Raw genomic sequence first — 7,812 nt, forward strand, 5'->3', positions numbered from 1 at the left:
GTTTGAACCACTATATGTCTCCTTGGAAGTATTCTGTTTTAAGTCACACTGTTGAAAATGTAGGTCCAATTCTGACTCACTAGCAATATGGTGGAGTCACTGAAGGATTTAAAGAGGAGTAACATAATCCAAATTTCTTTTTTATAGATTACACCAGCAGTTATTGTGGGGGCTGGATGGGAGAGGGGCAGGAGTGAACAGAGAGTCTCAAGAGTTGCACAAGTCCAGGAGAGAGATGGTAAGAGTTCGATCATGGATACAAGCAACAGACACAGGGAGAAAGAACACGTTAACTACGGAAGAACAGCAGAACTTGGTGATCAAGAAGGAAAAAGTAATCTTGGATGACTTACAGATCTCTGCCTTAGGAGAACTGGGTAGAAGACAGCACCATTCAACAAGAGAAAGCAGAAAGAAAAGGCATTTTGAGGGATAAGATGATTTCAGTTTTATATTTGCAGAAAAGGATAGATGGAAAAAAAAAGACAATAAGACAATGGAATTAGTGATGACTGAAGATAAGGAAAACCTCCACTTTTAAAAATAAAATGCTTTTGGTTAAACACAGAAAGGTCCTTTCCAAAGCATAAATGCTCTTATCTCTGTGCTCTCTGCCAAGAAATGGCAACAGATTTTCAAAATGCCCAGCTGCCTGACTGGTGAACAAATGACATCACCCAAACAACTATCACAGTGATACTGCTTTGCCACCACTCATTGTGTGTACAAATTAAAAGGGTTTTTAGAGAAGCTACTTACTCCCTGAACACAGAAACTTTTGTCTCCCTATCCCAGACTGGGTATATTCTCAAAAGCTAGATCCGTAGTGTTTTCCAGACCTTAAAAACAACCATTTGATCAACCACTTGTAAAGACCCAATAGGAAGCCAAGTGTGACATTACATAAGAATAAACAGAAGAACTATTTATTCATTCTAGCAACAATGAATATTTACCTTGAGCAACAGTAGCTCCCATGAATGTACTGCTTATTTATATTTCAAATTGCCTTAGACTGTTTAGCATTTGTTCAATGTTTATAATTAAATTACAGCACCCATACAAAATTCCACTAAGTTCTGTGGAATTCCTTGTCTTTGGAATTTAGTGTAGTATGACATGAAAAAATAGGGATTGATAAATAAGTAATGATAACAAAGCATAGCTTGAAGGCATTTTTTTCCTTATTAATAGCTGTATTTCCCGTACTTAGGATAATGAAAAATACGCAACCCATGCTTGACTCCACAAAGACCTCTCTCTTGTTCTAAGCTATAGAATTGGAGTTAAAGGTTCCTTGGACCCAACTTTCCATGATTTTCAGGAACCTAGATCACAAGTTGAAAGAGAGGGACTGAGGGAAGCGGAAAATTTCTAAAGTATCTAGTTCTCTGTACTCTGCCAGAAAATGCACAATAGATATCAAAATGCGCAGCTGGTGAACAAATGACATCACCCGAAAGGTCATCTGATGCCAGCATTTATAGTGTTCAATGTCCAAAACTTAACGCTTTAACTTCTGCTGAAAACCTGGCACTCCTCTTATGTTCCTTATCTTAGGCAAAGGCATCACTACAGCCAAGTATTCAAGAGACAGATAAGTCAGAATCATCTTTAACTCTTTTTTTGACTTCCTTGTTTGATACTCATTCAATGAACACCCTGTTACTAATTTTAGGGTATATATTAGTTCCATTATTCATCTTACCATCTACCTCTAAAATGTGTTTTAAGTCGTAAATGTATAAAATGCATTGGGTTGTTAAACCTCAGATGGCATCCGTATCAGTTAATGAGTTAACACATGTAGAAAGACCACTAGCTATCTACCTAATAGCCTTTCACTAGTTCTTCCTTACTAACAAAACACCTATTGAGTTATTATTAGAGGTGGCATTGTACCGATCTAAATAAGCACATTTCCCAGACATCCTTACAGGTATACATGGCCATGTGACCAAGTTCTGGCCAGTGAGGTGCAAGTAGAAGTTGTTGAGCAGGACTTTCCAGTAAAAGGGAGGTAGACAATTGATGGACACTCATTTATTTGCTTTCTTCCTTCCATCCTGGAATGCAAATGTGATTGCAGGAGCTGCAGCAATTCAAAGGGGCGTTGGTTTTGTCATGGAAATGCTAATTCAGTCTTGGACTGCCTACCTGGGGTGGGGGGGCCTCCATCTTGTTAAGCCATGGTTATTTTAAGTTTCTGTCATCATCAGCTAGATGTGCCTTCTAATGGACATGCTACTCCAATAGAAATTATGAGTTTTGTTTCTGAAAAAGATAAACCAAATGCAAAGTCACTGGCACAAGTGACTTTAGGCATTTATCGTTTTTGCCACAGCTTACATTTACCCATTTTCTGTGAACAGTGATCTGAATCTCCTGTGAAGAACTACTCCGCCTGCTTTCATTCCCTGTGCCTTCATGGGGTTGATGCCAATCCCAGCTCCAAGGCTAGGCAAATGACTCAGATCTAAAGTGATTGTGGAAGTCCATTCCCTTGACCATGGAACTGGTTCAGAGAGGAACATTGGATCCAACTAAGACCAGCAAGAATCAAGTCTAGAACTCGCCTTCAGACTCTTAAAGAATATAGGTTCTCTTCTGAGCTGGATTTGAACCTGAGAGGATCTGCATTGCTGGTCGTCATCTTGCCTCTACACAGAGTCTGAGGATAAAGTCAATGTGAAGGAGGCAGAGACAAAGACAGATAACATATTCCTGAACTTTTCAGTAACATAACCTAAAAAATTCATTTTTTGCTTAAAACAGATTCCTAACCGATGGAACTTAACCAACATAGGTTCCATTTTTAATTTTGATTTTAAATAAAGAAAGTTACTTCAAAATGTCCTTGCATAAAATTCCACAACTCAAGTGAAATAAGAACAGGCTTCCTTGCACGTTTTCTCCATGAGACAATTGGCTTCAAGGCAGCAGCTTTAGAAAAAAGTATTTTAATTTACATATTCTTCAATCTCAAACACACAGTCTGGAACATAGAAACTAAACTGCTGAGCTTCCATATCAGAGGGATACAGTTCTGTAGGAGGTTTTTGAACTTAAAATAAGAAAGCAGACTCACAGATATAGAGAGCAAACTAGTGGTTACCACTGGGGAGGGAGGGGTGGGACAATATTGGGGTGAGGAAGTGGGAGGTATAAACTACTGGGTGTGAGATAGGCTACAAGGATGTATTGTACAACACGGGGAAGATAACCAGTATTTTGTGATAACTGTAAATGGAGTGTAACATTTAAAACTATATAAAAACTTTTTAAATTTCCATTGTATTAATTTCTATCAATAGAATCAGGTAAATTTGTCACAGTTTTCAAATCCCTCTAAATTAAATTAAATCCCAGTAAAATTAATCCATGGTCTTAGAGTCAGTCTAAGTGTAGAAAATCCATATGGAAAAAGGAAAATGCACAGGCCTAGTTCATATAATGCTCTGCATGCCCCCATCAGCTAAATTAAGCTGAGTATGTCACCATAAGATCCTAAGGAGGGAAGGAATAATAAGACTACTTTGTTTCTAGATCGTTAAACTAGGTGTAAAGAGAATTTACAAGATCAGCTTTTGGAAAGAAGTAAAATACTAATAGCTTTTATCTAACAGGCCCAGTATTAAGAAAACTAATTAAACTTAACTATATTTTAATAAGTTTAGCTCATTTTAAAATAAGAATCTTTCCCCAAAGTCATTCCATACCTTTAAAAACAGTGTATCTATCTGGCACCACAATCTTTGCTGTGAAACCAGTCCTTTTACAGAAATGCATAGAAAAAGAACTATTTTTGTCCTTCATTCTAAAAACAATAACGGAATGCAGAATAGAATTAGTGCCCGAAGTTAACCAGTGCTCAGTAATATAATATCCACAGATACTAAACGCTCAAGCAATACAAATTTCTCTTTTAATAGTTCTTTCTTCTCTTGACCTCTACCTTCCCTTCTCACACAGAGTAAATAAATACTATTAGGATGTATCACCGATCTGTTTGAAGTTTAGTTACCCTCCATTATCTCATCACATTCCTAATTAAGGCAATACACATTTTAATGCTCATCATTTTATTAGGTCTCTACTGAGAAAAAAATATGCATCTTGCCTTCGACATACACATTTATCTTTGAGAGAAGTAGCTAAGCATATCCAAAACTACCTAAAAATAAGAATTCATCTAAAACAGACTGACATACTGATTATATCAATAGAAATATACTTAAGAATGAAAGTAGACTCTAAGTATCTATAAAATTATACATGCAACCATATATCCACAACATGTATCTCAGTGTTATAAATTAACTACTATATAAAATCAACAAAGCTGATTTTCAGTTGTGCCTCATGGGATTTACATTTACTATTTTCTACTCTTACCTAGTATTCAAAGTTATCCATATACGGGAGCTCAAGATGGCAATGTAAGACGATGTGGAGCTCACCTCCCCCACAAACACATCAAAGAAACAACTACAAGTGGAATAACTCTCATGGGAAACTAACTGGAAACCTGCAGCAGGACTCCTATATAACAAAGGCTGCAGAAAAGATTTACACGGAATTGGGTAGGGTGGGAAGAAAAGCATGAGGTCGGGACCTCTGCCCCTAGGAGGGGATTAGGAGGAAAAGGGACATCACACAGGCAGACATTCCTCCTGGGGAATGAGTGGGTGTCCCAGTCCTGGGGTCCAACGCATAAGAGACAAGCCACCTTGACTACTTGGAGAACTGCTGGGACAGATAGAAAGACTGGGGAAGCCTAGACTCCACTGGTGAGAGAGCACCGGTGCTGGTTTGCCCCCAGGCAGGGCGGAAAGAGGCCTGCCCTAGCAGCTACCGCCTCTCCACTACCTAATCTGAGCCAAGTGAGCACCCCAGCCCCCCTCACTCCACGCCACAGCTTGATGCTGGGTCTATAGCAGCCAGGACCTGGGAAAAGACTCGATCTAGGGATGCACAGGTGACCCAGGGGCCTAGGGTGTGGTCCAGGTGGGGCAGCAGCAGCAGCACTGTTAGCGCTTACACAAACAGCACCCCAGAAGCAGCCCAAACTCCTGGCACCATGGCCACCAGAATTCCTGAGACCACCTTGCCCTACCCAGTTCTAGCTGAGCAAATGCTCCTGCCTCACCCACTCCATGCTATAGACTAGCACTAGACCTGGGGCAGCCACAACAGGGGAAAAGACACGACTGGGGGCTGCATCTGAACAGAGCCACAGATGCCTACACAAGCAGCTGATCAAATCTCTGTAAGTACACAAACTCAAACTGCTTCAGCCCCTCCCTCTATTGGGGCAAAGGCCCCAGTGCAGAGAGAAGGAAAAACACACACTTAAACGGAACAGAGTCAGCTCAAACCTGACACTCAGGGATTCCACTCCAGCAACTTGGAAGCAGGGCCCTTAAGCAGGCAGTGATAGCCACTGAGCAAAGAGAAAGTAGTGCCTCACACCCTGCACAGGCTCTAGCTGCTCCATCACCAGCCACACCACCTATTAAGGAGATAGTGGTCAGCACACCCCGAGGAAAGTCAGCTGGGGTCCACATCAAATCCAGCCCTCCCACCAAACGCACTGGGTAAACACAGTTACATAAGGATGCTCCTACATAAGAATACCCCTTCAAGACCACAACAGATAACTATTTCACCTAAATTCATAGAGACAGATAAAGTTAAGTAAAATAAAAAGGAACTACTCTCAATTGAAAAAGCAAGAGAAAACCCCTGAAAAAACTAAATAATGAAACAGAAACAGTCAATCTACCACACAAATAATTCAAAACCTTTGCAATAAATACACTAACTGAATTAGAGGAGAGAATTGATCTAAACACAAATCATTTTAACAAGGAAGTAGAAAATATAAAAAGCCAATCAAAAATAGATAATTCGATATCTGAGATAAAAAGCACACTAGAAGCAATGAATAGCAGACTAAATGACACAGAAGAATGCATAAGTGATCTGGAAGAGAGAATAATGGAAGTCACTCATTCAGATCAGCAGACAGAAAGACAAATAAAAAAAAAATGAAAACAACATATGAGATCTATGGGATAACATTAAACATGCCAGCATTCATATTATAGGGGTTCCAGAAGGAGACGAGAGAGCAAGATGAGTAATGAGAATGTATTTGAAGAAATTATGGCTGAAAAAATAAACTAAAAAATTCCTTTTTTGCTTAAACCAGATTCTCAACCAATACAAACAATTATAAGCTTACGTTCCATTTTTTTATTTTGTTCTTAAACAAAGAAAATTACTTCCCAATGTCCTTACATAAAATGCCACAACTCAGGTGAAATAAGAACAGGCTTCCTTACATGTTTCTTCCATGAGAAAATTAGCTCTGAGGTAGCAGCTTTAAAATTGTCTTTTAATTTACATATTCTTCAATCTCAAATACACAGCCTAGAACAAGGAGCTAAACTGCTGACTACCAAGACTGAAACAGGAAGAAACAGAAAATACGAACAGACAAATTACCAGTAATGAATTTGAATCAGTAATTTAGAAACTTGCAATAAGCAAAATTCCAGGACCACATAGATTCACTGGGGAATTCTACCAAACGTATAAAGAACTAATACCTATCCTTCTCAAACTATTCCAAAAGATTGAAGAGGAAGGAACACCCCCCAATATAATAAAAACCCTTTATGACAAACTCACAGCCAATAGAATACTCAACGGTGAAAAGCTAAAAGCGAGAGGGCAGACAGCAGCAGCAAGAAGAATTACAATCCTGCAGCCTGTGGAACAAAAACCACATTCACAGAAAGATAGACAAGATGAAAAGGCAGAGGACTATGTACCAGATGAAGGAACAAGATAAAACCCCAGAAAAACAACTAACTGAAGTGGAGATAGGCAATCTTCCAGAAAAAGAATTCAGAATAGTGACAGTGAAGATGATCCAGGACCTCAGAAAAAGAATGGAAGCAAAGATTGAGAAGATGCAAGAAATGTTTAACAAAGGCCTAGAAGAATTAACGAACAAACAAACAGAGATGAACAATACAATAACTGAAATAAAAAATACAGTAGAAGGAATCAATAGCAGAATCACTGAGGCAGAAGAACGGATAAGTGACCTGGAAGACAGAATGGTAGAATTCACTGCTGTGGAACAGAATAAAGAAAAAAGAATGAAAAGAAATGAAGACAGCCTAAAAGACCTCTGGGACAACATTAAATGCAACAACATTTGCATTGTGGGGGTCCCAGAAGGAGAAGAAAGAGAGAAAGGACCTGAGAAAATATTTGAAGAGATTATAGTCAAAAACTTCCTTAACATGGGAAAGGAAATGGCCACACAAGTCCAGGAAGCACAGAGAGTCCCATACAGGATAAACCCAAGGAGAAACACGCCGAGACACATAATAATCAAATTGGCCAAAATGAAAGACAAAGAAAAATTATTAAAAGCAGCAAGGGAAAAATGACAAATAACATACAAGGGAACTCCCATAGGGTTAACAGCTGATTTCTCAGCAGACACTCTACAAGCCAGAAGGGAGTGGCATGATATACTCAAAGTGATGAAAGGGAAGAGCCTACAAACAAGATTTCTCTACCCAGCAAGGATCTCATTCGGATTCGATGGAGAAATCAAAAGCTTTACAGACAAAGCAAAAGCTAAGAGAATTCAGCACAACCAAACCAGCTCTACAACAAATGCTAAAGGAACTTCTCTAAGTAGGAAACACAAGAGAAGAAAAGGACCTACAAAAACAAACCGAAAACAATTAAGAAAACGGTCATAGGAACATACATATTGATAATTAC

This window comes from Delphinus delphis, chromosome 1 (genome assembly GCF_949987515.2).
Source record: "Delphinus delphis chromosome 1, mDelDel1.2, whole genome shotgun sequence".
In the NCBI taxonomy this organism is placed as follows: Eukaryota; Metazoa; Chordata; class Mammalia; order Artiodactyla; family Delphinidae; genus Delphinus; species Delphinus delphis.